General features: G+C 36.8%; 1 protein-coding gene and 1 long non-coding RNA gene across 12 annotated transcripts in view; one reads left to right on the top strand and one right to left on the bottom strand.

Annotated features, from left to right (window-relative positions):
- grh (grainy head) overlaps window positions 1-23,307 on the bottom strand; it is a 65,121-nt gene that overhangs the window by 30,658 nt on the left and 11,156 nt on the right. The window lies entirely within an intron of this gene.
- The window catches only part of LOC147756300 (uncharacterized), a 39,319-nt gene that overhangs the window by 7,493 nt on the left and 8,519 nt on the right, over window positions 1-23,307 (top strand). The window lies entirely within an intron of this gene.

The following is a 23,307-nucleotide window of genomic DNA, read 5'->3' as shown; positions in this document are numbered from 1 at the left end:
GGTGATCCCGCCAACCAGTCGCACAACATGGGAGAGGGCCATTTTTGAGAACAAAAATCCTACTGCTAGTTCTAGATCCGACACTCAGTCCTACAGGCTTCTCTCCAATGCTTAACCATCGGGTACGTAGAGTGTATTTGAATTGAACATCCCATCCGCATTCTCTCGCTAAGCTGCAAGTTCTGTCTCCCCCTATCAATACCGTGATGGGACCGAGACGAACTCAAAATCACGATCATCCCATCAACGAGAACATCGATCATTTTCTGGCAAACGCATAGGCACAAAAATCGAACTCTACTGCCTGTTTGAGTAGATTGGCAGTCTTCAGTGGCAATGTGAAGTCCTTGAAAGTAGTGTCTGAAGCAGTCGATTAGATTTTTATTGGCAATCCATAATGATAGCTACTAAACATTTACGCTCTCGATTGGCCAAAAAGTGATGGGGATTTCTTTAGGAACGCCGACACGGACCCAGGACAACTTGATGCGAATATGTATTAAAGCTAGACAAGCGAAAACACTGAGAAGTCTACAAGTTTGGAGTCTGAAACAACCAATGAAACTATCAAAGAGGATACAAAAGAGATTACCATAATCCTTTAGAATATGGTGTTGAAAAGCACACAATTAGATATAACCGTATGTGTTGCACATTTTAAGTCAAGCAACTCTGATTTCCTTTGATAACCAAAGAGCAATAATCCATATCGTAATTATTAGTGGACAAAAAATCAAACGGAGTCAGTATGCCAACTACGCGTTTTATGTAATGAAGGGGATAATGTAAAACTACTTGGCCAAGCATGGTCGCGCAGATAAGCACATAAAATTAGAACTTATAAATGAGGAGTTTTCACCGTACGTTCACTACACTAAATTGCAAATAAAATGTAGCTACTAAATAGTTTAGCTTATGCAACATAAGCTATATAGAACAACTTGGAACGGCACCTAAACTAAAAACAAATGACAACACTTTTTAATTAGGCCCGGTGAAGTGTTACTTTATTGGTCAGGTTATTAAAACTCGTGGAAAAATCGATGAGAAGCAATGATGACATGATTGTAACGCTAGTAAAAGTTTAAATAAATAATTGTGGGTTATTCATGGATAGATGGCAAACGTATCATATATTGGGCACTTAACTACTGTAAGTCGGTCTAATGGCCAGAATACTTGAATAGCCAATATTCAACAAATTCCGGCTGCAGAAAAACAGAAACTAAATCAGAGCAATCAATGGTGATGGCCACATCGTTAGAGCGTCTTCATTAATCATTCCGGTGAGCTCAATTGAGCTAAAAAAAAATTCTTCAGCACACGCGCGTTCCACTATTACCACTCTTATTTTTTTTATCAGAACCATCAAAAGCAGGCAACTATATCGGATACCACAGAAGTCGGTATCAAAAGCATTAATCATTCAACTTTAAATTATACAGCCGATAACGGAGTACGGGAAAGAATCATGATTCTTAATTCAAGCGTGCTGGCGAATCCTTTACTCGAGATGAGTTTCTTTTTCTAGTTAGGGCTTATTGGTGGACAGATAATGTTTAGGCCGATTAGGGGGCCTTTTCAAATCTTCACCGTTCTCTTTGGGCTCCAAGCTAACTTAGTAGAACGTTGTGTATCCGTTCGCGACAATTCTGTAGAGTATTGGTTGGCACTGGTCAACAACATGAGTGACATAACTAGCCATAGCCAAACCGAGCTAAAGCTCTAGGCTATTGCTAGGACCTACCTCCGTGGCGCTTTCTAACCATTATCAGTACCACATTTTTGCCTCTTTTTCCTATGACAAAGCCCTGAAGCGCAATGAAGGTTTTTGGGAACAAAAATAGTATGGCACTAGAGCAAGATTTCGACTCTAAAGGAGGCCATGGATACCACGCTCTTTTTGTGTTCTACAGTACTGAAGTTAAAAAAGAGGGTTGTGCTCTTCACTAATTCAGGCCGAAAGCATTAAGAGAATCATTGGAAATTGCTGGGGCATTTGTGCACTCCTTCGAGCTCTGTGTCGATCTCGATGCCTATGCACTTCAGTGAACAAGAAGATTAGGGGCAGCACTACTGCAGGTGCACCATCCTACGTTCTCCCTCCGACCTAATAGCTTTGCTGGTTGTGTAATCAATCAAGACAGCGTCATGAAAGGAAAATGGCGTGAGATCATTGAAGAGCGAACAATATTTTCTATATTTGTCAGTAGTCAATATCTATGGAAAGAAAAACCGATTGTTATGTTTTCCTTAACCTTAAGTGAAAAAGGTACTTAACTACTTAACGCTAATCATATTGCGTTTTTCTGTCGAAGTATATTGGAATTCTGTGGACTTATCGAAAGTCATGTATCAATCTACTTTTCCGCAAAGAAAAGTAACTTCAACACTGAGTACTCCTATAGCGCTCTTATCATGTGTCAATTAATAAAAGGCATGATTTTTAGAATTGAGCAACACGAGTGCTTAATGCAACTACATTTTTTAAAGTAACTTAGATAAAATAACCAATGTCGTAACCGATTCCTAGAAATGAATCCTTTACATTCTCTCCTAACAGCACACAACAAAGATACTTACCTTGTTAGGCCTTGCATCTTAACCATAGAACATCATAGGTACAGGTATTCCTTTAAGTAGTTTCGTGCTTTAACTAAAATTTGAAGTGATAGCTGTTTACAGCAATTTGCTTTTGTAGCCGCTCTAGATCTATAACTTCTTTATGGGTAGGGAAAATTAGTATAGTTCTCATAAAGGATTAATTATCTAACTGCCGCAAATTGTATTGCGTGTGTGCATGAAACGCTTTTAAAATCGGTCGTATTTTGTCTCCGAATAAATCGATAGTGGGCAACTTTGGAAGCTTCTTTGGTCAATCTAGGAAGCAATTGTGGCATGACGATAAAATCTGGAAATTTCTCCTCAGGGCGACGCCATTCTTTCTCATGGTCTTTCTTCGATTAGTGGTAGATTTCCGCATTTTTGGTATTTGGATTATAATTCTGTTACACGTTATATGTGAAGTGCCAGTTTTGGCCAACAGAGCTTTTTGACTCCAAGCACTGTTTTCATGAAAAGTCTTCTCGATTGTGGCAACGCGTTCTTGTCCTTCGACTCATTTATTCGTTGGTGTTCAGCACTCTAATTTCCGTTCTTGAAATGTTTGCACCATTCACTTCCGTGCTTTCACTTAAAGCTTCCTTGCTTGGTGTCTATACCAATCTTTAATTAATTTTCGCAGTGTATGTGTAAAAAACCACTGATTTTTAAAAAACCATTGATTTTTGAAGATAAAAAAATGTTTTCTCTACTTTGAACTGATCTATTATGGGGTAAATTGAGTCGATTTTTTGGAAGACTGGGCTATTTACCAACCAAATTTCATCTCCTTGAGGCGCGTAGTTCCAATGTTATTTAATTTTGAAATATGCCGGATTTGCTTGTAATAGCCTAATAATAGTTTTTCGATCATCGTTAAAATTCGTTGAGATCTTCCTGTTTGTTTGGCCCTCTCTTTTATTTCATAATTAACACTATAATAAGAACTTAAAAAAAAAGTAATTTTTTTTAAATGTCTTTTGAAATATTTGTGAACTTGAGAAAAATAGAGTAATTTGCAAGGCTTTTCATAAGCTGAGACAATCAAATAATTGAAGAAAAAGGGCCGCATTGTTTGTCAATGTTGTTCACACCTTGTTTCCTTTCGGTCTAGTTCCTATTTCTGCATTGCCTGACATAACTACTTTGTGAATTACAGCGAGTTTGCTTGTCACAACTATTCAATTAGCATCTTTATTTAACTCAGTTCCTTGTTATTTCTGTCTATCTATATTTGTTACTCGTTTTATTGTGTCAACTATCATTCATTAGCAGGTAGGGCCTCCCAAATACTTGTGATATCTGACCGTGCTTGTATTCTGTGTTTTTGTAGCCCTATTTAGGTATCCGTATTTCTAAAATTAGTTCTGCCAGATGCACTGTAAATATGACGACTAAAGCTCGTTACTTTCAAATTCATTTGAACTTCTGACGATACCCGTCGATTCTCATGAATCTTCTTCCTAAATGCTTTTCATCTAAAAGCCTTTGCTGCTCTTCTTTTCGCATCATCAGTTATGCATCATTTTTTACTGATTCTCGTCATTTTTACATTCCTAGGTAAAAGATTCTCTTGAGTGAACGACAGGATGTTAAATAGTAAATGCTTATATACGTGTCATACAAGTTTATACTCAGTAGGACATCACATTAGTTTATATTTAGAGGTTCTTTATTGGTCGGGGTTTCTCTTAAAAAACAAATGCGCATGAATCAGATATAGCTATCGAAATTCGCTGTAATTCTCATAATATTAATGCCAGTTTTCAACTGGCAATGCGTAAACGGATATTTATTAAATTTTCCTCAAATGTGTCGTTTCTTGGTTATAAATAAACTTATGTTTGATTTCTAAATATTATGGCGATCACGACGCCTTGACAGTCATACAAGTACGACAATTACGTATGTAACAAATTCTTCCCTTAAATGCCTACTCTTAGAATCCATATAGAATTGTGCTATTATCAAGCAAACGATCCCGATATTTGTGTCTATAGATCTGCTATAAGGACGCTCTTGCCAGATCTCCTAAAGATATCTGCCTCCACAAAGTAGATAGATCGTTTGTCGGCGAATTGTCTTTTTGAAATCAAACGGAGCTTCAACGCTTTCTAGTTGACAGCAAAGCTTATACTTGTTGTGGGATACGGACTGTTAAACACGATCCCTAAAAAAGAATTCGATACTTTGCGATTCCTCTTTATTTTTATGGTGTTTTAAGTAAGCAAAAGTGAACAATTTTATATTTTTTTTAAATATTACAACAGGTATAACGATACGAAGTTTGTAGCAAAGTAAAATCACTACAACAATATGCTAAGCGACATCTATTTCAAGATTAAAATTATAGACTTAACATTTTTGCGGGGCCAGCTGAACTTTATGATTGCAGGAAATGTACCTAATTAACAACATAATGGAGGATACCAGAATTTAATGGACGTATGATAACTGTGTAGTATTGTTTATCGTTTGTGAAGACATTCGACTTACTGCATACTGGTGTAATTCATGCTCAAATGGATTATATTTTTTCTGGCTCTGGGGGGTAAAGGCGAGTCTTACCTTAGTTCTTAGAGGACTTGCCATCGAAATAAAAACTACCCATATAAAAACTGCATTACGTAGATAACTCTTTTTGGGAATTCAGCCATCTTCTCACCTATCGCTGATCTCTTTGCAAAGTGCTTTGATGCTCGTATAATCGCACAAAGGTAATTTAGTTAGATCCGTAGGCATTACTGAGGTAACGATCTCAGTCTTCAAACAGCTTAAAACGATACTTTTTTTTTATCGTAACAACGGTAGAATTATATATGTGGAGCTCTCCATGGCAAATACATACATCTATTTATTCTAGTTTATAGAAAATTAAAAAAATATCAAAGGACCCTAACTGTATTAGGAACTTAATACCAGCCAAACTGTTAATAAGCATTCACTTTTTGCAAGATATGTTACAATCTCTCGACAATTGAGATATCAGGGTTTCGTCGTCTTAAATGCGTTTTTTTTTAAATTTAATTTCAGCGGATAGCCTTTTTTTCTGCCGTTATTAATTTTTAAGAGAGATTCAAAGAAAAATTGTCATTCTTTTTCTGCCGCCAGTTTTGCTGCTGTGATGGGTAGATAAACTGCTTCACCCAGGATGTTCCTGTTCCATCTATTTTCACTTCACTTGATTCCTTTGAAAGGAAAGTGCGTGGTTTCTCTTTAGATCAACAATTACGTCTTCACTGGTGCAAACCAACTCAGTGCGGAACACCTGTGCCACCACAAAAGCCACTTCTAAGATTGTTTTTCAAATTGTATGAAAGTCTTTTGGTCTGTCATTATATGCTTAAGCATTAGCACTACGCTAAAGATAAGCAATGCCGGAGACGACGATTTGATCCCGAGAAATACTGCATCGTCAAAAGACACGCTTTGCAAATCTTTCATTTCTGAAGTAAATCAATGTCCTTTTTGGTGTCCATTTAAGTGTAATCAAGTAGTCATATAAACTCAAGTATTTAGACTTTCTAAACAAAGATATGGCTGCATGGTTTTCTGGTTACATTTAAATATATAATAGAAGGGATAGAAAGGTAGCGACGAATGATGACGAAATACTTACTTTTTTGACTTTTTTTTTAAGGCTTACGTGCAAACCCCCTATATATAATATAATAGGATATACGTGCATTCCTAATCACGTGTTTATGAAACATGTTTAGCTATTTGAATCATGGATAGCCAAAAGCAAAATCCCAAAAAGACACTTCTTCGTCGTCTTGTTTCTTATTTAAAAAAGGTGCAACTATCGCCAGGTTGGTTTCAGATCAACACACATAGAAAGGACATGGTATTAAAACACGAACATAAACGTTGTAGTCATGATTAAAAACATAATCATATTTATGAACTTCGCCAGAGACCGTCTTAATAAGGGACTGTTCTTCAACAACAATAACATCGATAACAGCTGGGAAGCGATGGGAATCTTCTCTAACTCTACCAGGATGAAGGTGACGAAGATAGTGAAGCTACGGTAACGTAATGAAGAAGCGCCACTGAACGAGAACTAGACAGCCAAACAGCAAGAAGAATGAAATGCCCAAGAGGGGAGAGAGGGTAAATGTAAAACAAGAGAATAGAGCAGGAAAGGCGGAAAAATGCGAGCATAACTACGAAATGGAAACGCGAAGACTCTTTGACAACAGCACTAGTAGTATACAACAGAAAAGTCAATAGCGAATGTCAGATTAGCGATGTATTTAGGTATATGTCTTTGCTGATACTGTCTTTTCAGTTGACTTAGTAGTAGTTTGTTTATAGTTCATACGGATTTTAACTGGACACAACCAGGCAATACACTTTTTTTGAGTTTTTCTAGGTTCCGACAAAAGTCATACTTATCTGAAGCGAGCCGTGAAATTATCCTATCAAAGTATTAGAAATGTGGTAGTCACAAGACCTCACACCATAAAAACATCTAAAACAGACGTTTACAATTAATTGTTGCATTTATGTTATTGATTGCAGAGGTATTCAGGTATGTATGTGGAATTTATAATGTACATAATTGCAATGAAAAGACATACGCTTAAGAGTTTGACTACTGTCCCCTATTTAAATCTGGCTGAGCAGAAGCGAACTGCAAAAATAGTGCAACTCCTATATATCTTTAAATTTATTAGTATTATATGTTCGATAGGTTCACGTTTGGCGAAAAAATTCCGAATCGGACCACATATAAACCACTTTTCAGTGCCTGTTCTTAATTTTCCTGGTAACCTTTCGTGGGAGGCATTGTCTCTGAAGTCTGCTCAAGGTTTACAGGTTAGGTCTGTCAGGTGCCTCCGAACAAGCTTGCAATGGTGAAAACGCCTCTGTGACCCTAATGTACAAACCTCTTGTCAGTGTGCTCTCGTATCACAGACGTTTCTTCTCCACTTCCACAAGAAATAACGAGGTCAATGTGTGGGCCAGAATAACGTTAGCTTGACGAGAAAAACAGTAGTTTCCATTTAGTACACAATTTATATTCCGGTTTTGGCGAACAGGCACTTACTAGCATAGAGCCGTCACTGGTATCTTAATAGCAACAGTAGCAGCAAGAAAAGCAGCTGACAGTAGAAGTCGTGCCCGCGAGTCGCTGCTCTTGATGGTGATGCTGTAGCCACTGTAAACGTATAGCGCTTCGCACACTTTTTCCCTCCTTCTGTTTCGTCTCATATTCTTATTCGTTTGCTTATTATTCGACTTCTACATTTCTTATGACAGCAACGACATTAACAACAACTTCATACACTTTGCCGCTTACTCTGCAGGATAATCGTAGCGCGTCAATATTTTGAAGAAGAACCGAATTGCTTTTCCCCTTCACTTATGTCAACATCAAGGCACTCACGCTTTAAACGAAGAGAAAAGGCACAATTTAGATGAAAAGGACATTCTTTGAGCATACTGTACGTAATAATATCAGTAATATTATTGCGAACGCTACGATGTTGTATCTTCTAATTACCTCAGCGCAGTGTCAAAGTGATGCAAGCAGAAGATATACGAATGATAACCGCCATATTGACCGCCACTGTTCTATATATGTTCGTGTGTATTTGTTCTTCACTTTTTGTTAAGCACATTATTTATTTAGTTTTCCATTAAACATTTGCTTAAATTATACCACATCGTTAACAGTATGCCACGTTGTTTCTAACACAAATTTTTAAAAAATACCATTAATGAACGTATGGTCGTAAAACTCGATCAACTAAAAAATAGCTACTGGGTGTCATCTATGCACGAGGGTGAAAAAGGGCCAGAGGCCGGATCAATAGTTCGGGTCGCCAGCGTATTCATCTGTTATTATAACTGACCCTAAACTTACATGTAGTCTGCCCGATAATGGGTGTTATTTTATGAACAAGCATCGCTGACCGTCAGACGACCAAAACTATCATGAACTAATCGATAGCTGAATATTCCTCTGACGTTGTTTTATTTCCATTCTTAGACTGTCTTCTAAGGACATACATAACAATAATAAACGAACGTGAATACACCTAAATACAAGCTTCAGCTACTAACGGCAAAAATAATACAGTGAAACGTGTCACTAATGTTTATCGCAATTTTTGTGACAAAAATATTATTGTTGCGAATAGTAATTTATTTGTGACGAAAAGTAATAGTATTTGTAATGAGATCACTGACATGTAAGATAAATATGCAAATGTATTCCTTTCTAAAAGCATGAACCCTATTTTTTTAAACGCCCAGCTTATGTATCATAGGTCTATCAGCTTAAACCCTTCCGTTAAACCGAAGAGCACATAGCCATTCGTGTCATTATAACAAATATAAGCGGTTGCGACAGCAATTACTACAACTATAATCGTCGGATAAGAAGCTATGATTGCTAATCTCTATAAAAAAAAAAAGTACCACGCTGCATCGTTAGCTCACAAGCATGAGTAGTTTCTAGAGGTAGTTCAACTCAATAAAACCCATTTAGTTGGCCCATAAGCAATGTAGTATCAATTGATTGTGGACAGGCACTATCTATCTAGTCTGTTCGCTGATCTCTCCGCGGCTTGTAATCCATAGTCAAAGACTAGTACTACTACTACAAGGGCGCATTTATTGAGTGGCAGCAAATAGTGTTTAACGAGTCGATCGCTTGCGGTAATTCGTCGACTCCGTGCTGCCGTTTCTTCTGATACCTAACCACACAATCAGCCTCCCTGATTCCGGGGAGTGTCCGTGTTACGTCCCTATTGTCTATCTATATTTGATGTGCTATGAATATTTGCGGAGCATACACCCAAGAGGGTATTTGTGTATGTATGTGCACGAGTATGGATCGTTGCTCTTGATAGACTGCGGTGCTTATAAAAATCCGGCCAAACATTGGCATCGACTATAAATGAGCATCGAAGCATTCAACCAATATATCGGTAATTGTGCAAAAACACCTCCCCGCACACACACATGCACACACAACCCTACACGCACCTTTCTCTCGGACCCGCTCATGAGATTTTTCTCTCATTGCCTGTCTTTGCCTCTTTCTCGCGCTGGCGTCCGTTCGTCGTTGTTCTGTCTCCGGTTCACAAGTTCTCACTCGGATTTTCTTTTTCTTTGTTTCTTGCTCTTCATGATCATCGTTGTCGGTCCAACAGTCCCAAAGTTGCTGATGCAGTTCGCTTTTGGTACCAGTAGAAAACTAGACAGACTCGTCGAAAGACTGGTCGAGGGAGTAGACCCCCAGGCAGTAGCTCGACTGATGTCGTCTATGTGGAACTCGGCGGGGCATCCAAAGCGCATCAAGTTAGGGTTTTTGGCGAAGTCTAGGACAACAACAGCAACGGACATATCTTTAACATTAGCCACATATTATGCGTGGCAGCCCTGCTTGTGGTGTTGATAAGGGCCTAGGAAACTTTGGGCCTATTTGGCATCGTTCGCCCTCGTAAGGCTCTCACGGACATCTCGTTTTAGGATGGACCGGACTCCAAAAATGTTCCCAAATATCTGACCATATCTAACAGCAAAGGGGTGTGGATATGTAGTTGTTCATACGAATATAGAGTGTCTCCCAAGAGAACGACTGTTCAATGCTACTCGAACATGCTATTTTCGGTCTCTATGATCTACCACGGAGATAAACGTCAGAAGAGGAGTTGAATTTTATCGAAAGACGAGTAGACGGTAAGAGAGAAGTGCATAAAGACTCATTGACTGGCCGTTGGACAAATAAAATCCAAATAAACGGCGCGATTCTACGATAGTTGTGGGTGACAAGATTGGGTAGCAGAGATTTAGATTTGAAAAACTGCAACAAAATTTTCAGCATAAGGCGTGTTAGGTTAGTATGTAACAGCTAAGTCCCAGATTAGGGTTGCAATTGGAGCGCTTTTTAGAAAAAAACAGCCCATTGTCTTATGTCTCAAGGTATCTGAATCAATACGAGCACTTGTCTATCCATTTTCATTGCAAAACATGGTGTGCCAAATATATATATATATATATCTACATATATATTCGACCACTCAACTATGCTTCGTATGTTCTCTGTGTTACGCTCCGCAGGCATTATCACGTAAACATATAACACCGCACTTGTATCATATCATTTTGTCAATTCTTGTACATTAGTTTTTGATTCTTCTAAGATCCTTTTAATTATATTACTACTATACATCTCATGCGAAGTAAGAGCACAATTAAGTATATTAGTGTTTTGAGTTTCTATTGATCAACAAGTAAACTTTGTTACCTTAGAGTGGTAGTTCATTGCAAAACGCCATTCTTCAAGAAAGAGCACCTTATTTTAATATACTTTAGTTACTGAATTTAATTAAATATGCAGCTTATGAAGTCTTATTAAGTATTGAAAACGTAATGCAAAATCAGCGCAGCTAGTAAAAATGCTCTTTTGTTCAAAACTTAAACGGACGTCATAGAAGTGTCGCGAACGAAGTTATCATATGGCTGCATTATTAAATAATTGTGTTTCACTATTTACTGTCACTCCATCCAGTCGTCATTATACTTCTGTTCTTTATGAATTTTAATTTAGTAAAACAATAGACCTTGGAATATATGTAAATCATCGTCAAGCACTTTGGTTCTCAAATTTAATAATGAGTTGCGCAATGAGTTTTTTTCTTAATCATTCACATGGATTGTTCGAACAAACTATGCTCAGATTACTAAGAAAGGACAGTAATCACAGAAATTTTTTACTACCGACATGTATTTATGAACGATGGTCTTTATGTTACCATGGTTGTGTTAAGCAAAGCAAGGTTACAACTTGACAATTGGCTAAGGTTAAGAGCGAGGTCACTCGTGAAACAAAATATAACTGTATGTCTATACGACGTTGGTAAAACAGCGCAGTGTGCCGACCAATACGATCGCTTTTAGATTCGTGATCGACTACGAGTCGCTGCTTATAACTAGATCTTATCTATAGCAGCACATTTGAGTTGTGACTCAACCGAACAAATACGATAAGGCTACAAACTACGATTCAATTTATTTCTGTATATAGAACGAGGACTAACTATAATGAGGAGCCGCTCATAGCGGGATAGATCATTTGTAAAATTCGCGACGACAGCAGTTATCTTTACTAGGAATTTTCTGTTTCAGCTTTTGTTTTTTTATAAAAGCGGCTTTGCTATGCCAAACATCACAGATGCATACATGATAAAATAAACAACGAGCTTGCGATATATCCTTTATGAATCCGTTATAAGATTTTGCATGTTACTTCTTTATTTCGTAAAAAAGTCTTTACAGAGGTAAACGATGAAAAGGCAATATGACTTTGTAAACGGTGGCAAGACTTATTTATCCACAGCGTCATCGCAAGTTCCTTTAGCAAGCACATTGGTGGCCAGAGACTTTAATGGTAGCAAGGAAATTGCAAACCAACCAGTCGGCTTTTAACTTTTCGAAGAATACTATTGGCACATGATCGGAAAAGTAAGCTGACATTCCTCATTCGCAATGCGCGTTCTTCACGACCTCACAACGATTTTGCATTTAACGCGTGACTTACAGCATCACAGTTCTCGATATATCGTTTTCTTTTTAGGAGGTTATAATGTTTCGAGTAAGACTGATATAATATTTATGAAGAATTATCGCATGTCATTCGCAAATGGCTTGCAATTCATTTATTGTTTTATTTGTTATTAGTTTGAATCTATACTCCATCGTGTATGTAGCTGATTAAAAATGAGTTTTTAAACTTCATATATAGGTGCCATGCTATGTGACGATTTTACTCAAACAAGGTAGCCCATCGAACAACCTTACTTTGTGTGCTAATGAAAGCACACGAGTGAGGTGGAGCTGGATTTGAGTTACAAACATCTATTTTGTTAGCAATCGCCATGTAAGTTTACATAATTAACGAAAATGTGAAGAATTTGGACTCGCAGAGGCAGTCTATTTGTCTTCCATACGTTTTATTATGATTTGTAATTACAGGGGCTAACGTGCGGTGGTCCTTTTATGCATCTACAGCGTACATGTCTTAGGCGATACAACTAAAGTACGTAAAAATAGTTTGTGCTGAGGCCATCTTGACACCACATACAAGAATAATTTCATTGCGTTCAAACTTTCAATACCCTATGTGCAACACGAATCTTCGATTCAGTTACAGAAATACTATACTGCTTCGGTTGTTATTGAATGATGTTACCAGTAAATCTCCTTAAGAAGATTAATCTTGGCTAGACAGAACAAACCAATACTTCACTTTATTTTTAACTATGTCCAGATGTAAGCGCATTAACCCTCTCTGACCCACGACCGCTTAGGGGTCACTACAATGCCGAAAATCGGCGTTGTAATTTCATCGACCACTTCATTATCGACAAATTACATTCGGATATTCTTCAGATATGTCCGACAGATAATTCTATGAATTCTATGAATCAACTGTGGATAACGAACATATCTCACACTGTCCTTTGAGCCAATAGCTAGTGATATATGAAAAAAAGTAATTTTTTTCTATAAATGATCCAGATTATAGTAAATAAGTTCTTTTCTATATCACCAGTCCGGCCAGGCGGAGAATACCAACGTCATAATCACAAAACGGAAAAGATAATGTTAAATTAAGATCTGATATATTTACTCCAGAAGCGCTTGTGAGTATGTGCATTACAATAAAATTATTCCGTAGTTCAGCGGTGTAACTATGACGCTACTCCGAAATATTTAAAATCGCCAATATATATATACTGGAAAATAATCCAGGTATCAATCGGATGTCTACACACAGCTGTTTGAAAGCTGTGTTGCTAATTGTTGCCGTTGGGCGCGAATAAAATTAAAAGCAGCATTTTTGGGAAGTTGATCAGTATTTCAACGAGACGTTATCATAGTCTGCGCGATAAGTCCTTTCTAGAGATCATGCAAAGCGATTATGCACATTGGATGGGTTGATATGTCACGAAACCCAAGTTGTTTCTATTTCGCTTGACACTTACTTTTACCTTATTAGCTTAAGTAATTTATATGATTTTCGATAACAAGTAGAAGTCTATGCAGGGTACTTTAAGTGACCGCAACCCTTGGTTAAGAATCGTAATTCGAGCTTCACGTTGATGTTGTTAACTGTCACAGGCAAGCTAGACATAACCATATGCCGTCAAAAAACCATCTTTCTAAACCGTCTCCACGCAATTATGCACTGCTACTAAAAAGACTTCACAATTTGTGCGAATAAAGTTATTTTGAGTACATTCATTTTAGTTGGAACCAGGTTATCCTTGGGAATATCAGTTTTCTAGGCTGCAGAAGCGCTGTAATATATCCATGTTTCATACATGGCTTGTATCGATAAAAAAAACCCAGTTTTGTTTTGTTTTTGTAATACCAAAATTGAGTATTAAACGTGCTTAAGTTGTGAACAACTGTAACAACGATCTTTCGAACATTGACCTTCAACAAAGTTTTTATCCTAATTTTTGCTTTCAATTTTCAATTCTTATTCGAGTGACGCTAAAATCTCACGTCCTCTATATATTACGCGCGCTTATTCGATAACATGCAAGAAGTATTTAGTAGGACCTTGCAATAATGTTTTTTTTTAAAACCATCCTGTCGAGATGTATAGAAAGTATTTGTACTTTACGGACCATATCTAATTTAATAAATTAATTTAACCTAGATATGATAAGCTGTTTGAGCCGAAAGATAAGGGTTATTCAGTGTTACGCTCAATACTATCTTTGTCCTTTAAAGCTTTATTTGAATGTTCTATATGTACCTGTAGCGCGTCACAGAACATTTTTATGAGTGAAAATTATACAGTTCTGTGGATCGTAGATACAAGATCGTAGGACGCCTGTTAGTATACTCCAGTTTCAATATCGTTAGCTTCCAAAAACTATCTGACGAATCTCAAGCATCTATTACTCAAACATTCTTGTACTTCGAAATCGGATGAAAAAGATGAACATATTGGGAAAAGCAACAGAAAGAGGTTCATGATTGTAATAGCCTAAAAGATGTACAGAATTCAATAGACCGAAGTAACACGGTGATTTATCAATATATTCGATAGGCTTCGTCATCGCCTGTGTTTTAGCCTTCAATTGTCGCAGTTCTTCATTGATACCAGCTGAAGCTAATTAGTAGTTGTTATAGTGTGGAAACATTCTAATAATGCATGTAGATGATCAACCTAGTAGGTAGGCTACGGATATTCGAATTGCATATTAGCATTCATAGTAGCTCTTAGGCAACTCGAATTTGCCTTGAAGAATTAAAAGCAAATTTGGCATATTTTTCACAATTTTCCAAATATTTCCAGAGGTTCCGGATATTACTTTTGAAGAAAATTAGTTAATTATACTCATGTTAAACAAAAATAAGCCTTCGCATCTCTTGGATGGTGACCAACACCAACATGCCACTCTACTTATATTACTTATATTAAATCTGCTATAAGTAACAAGCTCTTTGCGATGGTGCTGTCTTCTTCCTTACAACCGTTGATGTAACCCCACAAACCCTTGAGGCACTATTTAACAGTAAAGATGCCGATTGACGATACAGATAACCTAAAATTGCAAGCTGTCACAGAACTTGGTATCAGCTGTTATGTTATGAATACTAAACTGTTCTTTTCTTTTATGCCTCTATGGGATATTCTTTGGAGCCTCGAACGAGTTGAGTAACATAGAGAATTATTGATCGGTGTAATGTAGCTAGCACATATATATAATAACACACCACATATAATATATGTACAAACAGAGTACAAAACGTAAGTAAACATATAGGGGCATAATATTATATAACTTGCTATACCAACTTCTATCAATATATATTTAGACAGGCATTGTTATGAAAGTTTAAACATCTTATTGAAAAAAGATAAAAGAAAAAGCATGAACGATGTGAAAACCGATTTAAGCTTCTGAGTGTATAAAGACAGGTGAAAAACAGCTAATAACGCTCTCACACATAAATTTAATGTTCACCTATGAGACATATCCGCTTTAAAAGATTATCAGTAAATTATAAGCATTTCGTAATCTCGAGATCTTTTCAAAATATGAGTGCAGCATACTGCCCACATTCACAGTCCCAAAGACGTATTATTAAAGGCACATATTGAATCAATTTAGTATACGCGGCTAAGGTTATTTTATACATTGTTTTTCCGATTTCTTGTTGAGAGAATTGAAAGAGACATTATGCAGGCTGACCGTGTGGTTGAGCCTGATAAACTTACATTAAAATTTTGTTACCATTTTAGTTGAGTATTTAAATAGATGAGCAAATATATACCAAATAATGGCTATACAGTTGAACATAATAGACTTGAAGGATTATTTAGCTAACAATTAAAATACGAGCAATCGGTGCATTTCCCAGGGTTGTGACGGAATTATTGCAATGCATGTTTATTAGTTCATTGCTTTAACAATCATGAGGAAATATTTCGTAACTTATAGACGCAAGATAACTACCTAGAAAACAAGTGCGCAAAATACATTTACCTACGACAGTTTCAATGGTTAGTATCGTATAACGCTGCACATGATTCATTGTAGAGCGCCAAAGCGTATTTCATTATATTAACAGAACCGCACATCATTGCAAGTGCTAAATGTTGTAGTTAATATTTGTGAGCAATTTCATATCATGTCTTGTTAAAAAAATTGACAAGTATTTTCTCCTTAAGTCGCGTGGTAGCGTTATTAGAGTTACTCTTGATATTATCTGCGTAACTGCATTGACTTCCCCCCGCTAATTGCGCTTTTCATGCCGTACATAAGGGAAACTAATACAAAGCTCCAAAATTATAGCGGTTAGGGTACGTAGTTAAGTAAGCAGCGGAAAATTCAAAGTCATTTACTCGTTTCCAAACTTTTACGTAAATGCATCGAAATATAACCATTGCCAATGGTGTTGGTGATGATGATGTCACTGCTGCTCCGCTTCTTTGATGGGCGCTTCAGTGCAAAACGATCAAATCTAACAGAGTCTTATATAACAACTGTTGCAATTATCGCCAGGCTATATTCTAAACATAGTAGCGTACATACGCCAATAAACACACATTCTTGCATCATAATATTGCTTGGATGCGGTTACTACGGTAGTGATTTCATTTTTGATCAACTCACCAGGAAACAGTGCGACCAAGTTCTGGCTTTTTTAGGCAAGACTGATCCATCGTATAAATTGCTATCGATGTTTTAATAGGCAAATCAACCATATGTGTTTTCTACATAAAATTTTCAAGCTAGAGTCAGTTCTACATGCTTCCGTCACTTACAACAAAATGCGGTACGCATTAATCGATTTAGCGTGTTTCATACAAATGCCGTTAGTGCATTAATAAAAACGACGAAAACGATAAAAGTTCCGATTGATGTTAATAAAAAGAAGCAAACTATCAATTAAATTACAACATTCCGGAGATTCTCGACTTTACTTGTTTTTAGAATGTTTTCCTGTATTTTTAAAACGGGGTGTTGGGTAACATGAATAGTTGAGCAGTACGGCAACAAGACGCTATAAATCTTTATCAAATTCCCTTTAATTTGCTATCTTGCAAACAGTTTTCTATTACGCCCTTTATTATTAGCTGTCACATCTTAATATCGTAAGGACGTAACTTAAAACACTCAGACGTTTATTTGAGGCAATTTGGTACCCCAGCAGTAAATACTAAGCATTCCCTATTTTTGCTAATAAGTAAGCAAGTATTTCACAGGTACTTACATCATTAAATTGTCTTTAACGATAAAAACGAAGCCAGTTAGAGCGTGTCGCTCCTTGAATAAGCGGGACAATAAAATTCTGTATGATATGTCTAATGCTATTTTTTGAGAATATTTACCAGTTATTACAACGACTTGTCTTTCCTGTGTTGAACAACTTGAGGTCGGGGCTGGTGTTTGGACTGAGGAACTTAGAACGATGACTCTGACTGGATATGGTGCTCGGGTAAACTGAACCTGCTAAACCAAACTTTTCAGTGAAAGTATTTATATACTATCAATAACTTGAATTTTACATAGAAAAACTTTTCATTCTTAACTCGTCAAATGGAAGTATTTTCGCTACTCTCACATACCGGGCTGGTCTCACACAAGTTTAGAAAAAATAATAAACAACATTGATCCAAGATGTCAAAGTACATATTATGTCATCGTGTGTTTCGATGTGCTTCCTATTGCACAAAAATCCTGTGAGAGCCAAGATATTGTTGCTCTTTGAGGCACAACGTTGAGTGTTCAAATAGAACTAACATATAGTTTACCAAAATTCCGTATGTATGTAATTAGTATAATCGTAACGATTTCTTGACGCTTAGCGTACATAGTTTTAACAAACATGTTGCATAGGTAAATTTTTTTTAGTGCAACTTGGAACATAGGAACTATTTTGCATACTGGGAGTTTTAGGTGGTTTAGCATGAGCAATATTCTACGGCAAATTGAGATAGACGGTTGTCAGAATGCACTCGGTAAGTAGAAATATTTCTCAAAGCTGATCTTGACGTGGGTAACAACAGCATCGCCTTTTTGGCCAAGAGAGAAGAAAGGGTACTTATTTTGAAAGGTCCTCCCACGGTGCTATTGTTAACGTGTTGATTATTGTCGGGGACAATTAAGCGACGTTGCTTTGCTGGTCAAGAAATGACCGTTGCGTCTGTATAGGCAAAGACAATAACAAAGGCATGCCTGACCGTTCCTACACTCGTTTCTATGAGAGAATACGTTGGTTCGTTGTAGTCGCGGTATCGCTAGCCGTATGTCTCATGGTTTTCACACATCTCAACTGTATTCAGCCAAAGGATCTACATCTATCGTTCGCAAAACGAAGTTGAGGCAGTAAAACTCGGTGGCATTGTTTACATCAACTCTCGCATTTGAGCCATCTACCAACATCTAGTGAGCAGCTGAGGGGAGAAATAACGAGTATCCCTTAACCTAACCCCTAAGAATGAGCTACAGAGAAAAGCGAGGAGGGAGAAAAAGGGGAGTGCCTGAGAGGACGATGAGATGCGGACAAAACATTTCTCAATTTGACATGCATCCCCGATTTCGCTCTGTTTCCTCTTTCCGTCTCTCTCTTTTCTCGTTCTAAATTGCTCTCCCTGCCCTTAGATTAAAGGGGCTAGCTATGAGGGCAGAAAAAATTCGCTAGTTAGAGCGACCAGGGACCATGAAACTCTGAGAGCAGATTTTTCTACCCGAAAATCCCACCTAAAATTTTGCAGGAGTGACTAACCAGTTTTTCAGACGCTGTCTATGCCGATTGCACTTATGCTGGAGAAGATGCAAATTCGACAATCCGAAAAATTCTCAGAGATGTTTTAGTCCTGGACCTATCCAGTCGTCCACCTGTAACATCGGCTTCACTAAACGAAGTCGACGAGCTGATCGATGACGGTCACCACACATTTGTCGAAATCAGCAAAAACTTTTAAGATAAAGAGTGGGCGTTGTGGGCAGTTCCCAAGCGACAGCGGCAGAAGTAGCAGCGTTATTTTTAATTAGTATACAATAGCCATCCTTTTGATAGACTCGAAAGGGTCACGAAGACGGAGGATATTTAAAAAAAATTTAAATATTTTATTTAATGCTTATTAACGAACAATAAAGCAATCATCAGAATGCTCGCATCACAATTATGAATTTAACTTTATATTTTAAAGGCTAGTGTACCTGAATTTCAACTTGCAATTGATTTAAAACTTTGCAGCACAAGTATAGATCCCTCAAGGCCCTTAATAATAGTTTGTATTCTTTCATTGAAACAAAGACGTTCGAAACAGAATCACGACTGACTCTGATTCATATATTAATTCACAAATTAAACTAAATACAATCAAATAGCGTGTACCCCTAGAGTTATATATCATTATGACACTACATCTCTCTTCGCGACGTGTGTGCTGTTTAGCTATTTCTTGAACATTAAGATAATGGCAGGTTACCGCTATTCTGACTTACTGTGCCATACGGCGTCGTTGAAACACTTAACATGCTTGGAGTCTGATTTCGTATTTTTTTTGAGATGCTTTATTAGGTTTTCTCTCATTTCTTTGTCAGTACAACGTGGTGGCAGGTAAAGTGACACTTCTGAACACGACGCGCTGAAGTAGAACTCTATTTCAGACATAGATATTCTGAAAATTTCAAAAAAATCAAGCACTATTTGCACGAACACGTGTAGGCGGCAAATTTCAGCTAATCTAAGGCACTGAAATAGCAATGAACTAATTGTCACCAATCCTCTGCTCTCAACATAAGCGACAATAACAATAATTTCCAATCGGATGCTATGGACTAAGTGACCATTTTTCTGGCTCGTCTACAGCTATGCGACCTTCATGAAAATAATTGTGAACTACAAAGCAGGTAATGTTGCCTTGACAAAACGAACGAAGGCAAGACAAGACAACCGTGATAACCGAGATGGTATCACCAAACAATGCTCAACTGTTCTCAATGACTCTGGTACAAAACAACGAACGATAGAATAACAAAAGAACTGATAACCGAAGATGTATTGTATATTAAAGGCGATATCAATAATGGCAGGCGTTTAATGCAGTATATGATACTCCCATATATCTGTTGTTAGCACTTGTCATTTTATCGACGCATACTCACGTGTGTGTATAGACAAAACAGACAGAAACCTCTGGTATGTACGCGAGCGTTTTAGGCAATTCTTGATATTCTCGATGCTATTTGAAGGTGCTATTAAAGGGGTGTTTAGCTAATTTCTTCAATTTCATTCGCTAAATGCGAATTATTTAATGTATTGATTAATTCAAAGCCAGGTGAAACAATCTTAAATTATAGCTACACTCAGGTGATCTTTCCTAGAGGTGGAGTATAATACCTATGTGCCGCGACAAATACTTATATTATTGTGTATCTTTTTGCTTTTTATATTTAATACTTTCAATTATTATCTTCCGATAGATACATTTTTAGAGTCACCTGCATTTAGGTATAGCATCAAAGACTTACTCCCATTAGGAGCCCAAGCGGAGTGAGTTTTACTGGACTTATTTGTAGTTTCTCTAACATATCTATAAAATGGCATGTCAACTGTATAATCAGCTATTAAGCTAAATAATAATACACTATTTTCCTTGATTCTTTAGTTTCCCTTCATTTTCTAGTTGCGAACGCTCAAATTTGAGTTAGCGTGGCAGCGAGCTCGCTAGTTATGATTACTATTGCCATGCGTTAAAAGAGATGCGCATTAGTCATCCAAGCCACGCCGTTGTGTAGTGGTACTATTAAAACATTAACCTGTCTACACTTAGAGTTCAAACTTCGACTCGATTTAACACTTAATATTTATTGAACCTAGGTACGCTGAAGTCCGATAAATATAACTAGAATACTATAAAACCGAACTGTTAAAATGTCTAAAGTCGTTGCTGGCGCCTCATCATCGAGGGAACTTAGCGTCATTTCATTTCGGCAAAATAAAGAAATATATGTGAAAATTTATAACTCGTATTTACCCTCAACAGTTTCATACTTTGGTATTGCACTCAGTTTTTATTAGTAAACGTGGCAATTGTTAGTGTCACGCACATTATGTATTATATATGTATGTTCATATGTCTGTTCTACTAGTATAGCGCGTTAATCAGTATCATAGTATAGAGTCTGTATACGCAGTATGCAGGGATGATAGTCTGAATGGTTTACGGCCCTCAGAAAAATAGTTCACTATCAGGGAATAGTTAACTGATTTGTTCCTTTGCAGAAGCAGTATTAAACACTACTTTTGCTCTTTCAACCTCACTAGCTTCAATACGTCCAGATCTTAGATTAGACGGTGTCCTGGCCAATGACTTCGACCTTTACAGTACATATTGTTAATGAAACAGAGATTTCGACTCATAAGACACATTACACGGAGCCATTATTGATCTATTAACAAAATTAAAGGATTATGGAATCATATTACCGGTGTCTTATTACCTGGACTTACACAAAACAGTTGTTCCGAATACTCGTATCAGCACCGTCATTGTCATTGAACAACATAATGACCGAAAAGTAGGCTTAAATAGAACATCGATAACAAAAAATATGATGTTATTATCTTTCATAGTTCTCTTATGAATTTTGACAGTCAATTACGACTGTTTCTGATCTCTGTTTTGAGTGATGTAGTGTACAACTTATACTTCACCTTGCTGCTGCATATCATCACCAACTCAGATGAAAATCAAAACGCGTTGTATTATTACAGATTTTTGATTGGTTTTGATACATGGAACATGGCATTGTATATGTCCGTCTTTTCAACGCAATATACTATATAAGTTACTACATATTCTTCATTTAACCGTACATATTATTCACTATACTTTACAAACTTTTTTCTTTTCAAAACAAAAAACAAGAGCTTCTTGATCTGATTGCTTTTAATAATTTTGCTTGGCGTACACAAAGAGAGAGAGATAATAGAGCAAAAGTTACCTAACTTAAATCCGTATAACATTGAAATTAGTGTAATTCCAAAAATAGAAACCATAAACTTTTAGGTTGTAGATTCAATTTTTTTTGTCTTCTCATAACATAAATGGCTGTATTCAAAATATTAAGTCGGCTTCGTTATCTTATCGTAGTGCTTTACCTACTTTAAACATCCTAGGACTAAATGATAAGAAGCCCAGCGTGTATGCTGTGACAGTATTCGGCTGTAGTACATCGAATAATCATAATAATAATCAAAAACACACACTTTTTATACCGTTTCATTCCCTTTGAGTGGGTAACCATTAAATACATTAAAAATATTAATTCTACCAACTGTTTCAGATGTTCTAATGTCGCTTTTTAAGAGGTTGCTAGCTTACTGCGCAACACTATTGCAATAACCCATTCGGAATAAATAATCGTTCTTGTCTAATGCGACGGCAACTATCGACAACGATCATTTGCAACGTTGTGTCATCGCCAGTTCGGGGACCTTCGAGCCGTGGCAAGGCAACTGAATCAGCCGAGGCAATTACAATAAATCAAGCCGAAAAAGAACACACCCTGCTCAACTTCAGAATGGGAAAAAGAGAAGAGAAAATCGGAAAAAATAGATCATCTGATACAGAACATGATTGAAAAAAAAAACAGAAAATTGTACCTGTGGCGAATCGCTTTGACTTCCAAGCAACATATCTGTCTGATTGTATAAAGCGGCATAGCATTCGCATGATAATAATAATAAACAAAAGTAGGATAAACATAACGAAGGAAATCAAAAGCTAAATGTTAATTAAATTCAATCTAATAATACATTCGTCTTTTAAGGGCATAAACTTAAGGGCAATGTAAGAATGAAACCAAATACTCTGGTTTTTACATTCTTGCTATAGGCAATTTTACGTAAAATATATCTTTTTTTATCATCTAGGCATTCAGGTTCTACCGTTCTAAAATACCTTTCCATCGCTGATCATTATCTTATACTTATTAACTATGGCTACCAAACATACATTAAGACATTCACCCGATCTATGCACCTTTTACTACAGTAATTTACAAAACAAAACCCATAAAAATGCAAGCGAATTGACTAATAATAAGCCTACGAGCTAAGTTCTGGGGAGAGCTAACATTACTGTCTACTATTTTGGTCTAGCTTTGTTAATAGCATTAACATTGAGAGGGTTCTGTATAATTA

Source organism: Varroa destructor, unplaced genomic scaffold, assembly GCF_002443255.2.
Source record: "Varroa destructor unplaced genomic scaffold, Vdes_3.0 BEIS01000004.1, whole genome shotgun sequence".
NCBI classification, from domain to species: domain Eukaryota; kingdom Metazoa; phylum Arthropoda; class Arachnida; order Mesostigmata; family Varroidae; genus Varroa; species Varroa destructor.
This window is presented reverse-complemented; position numbering and strand designations above follow the sequence as displayed.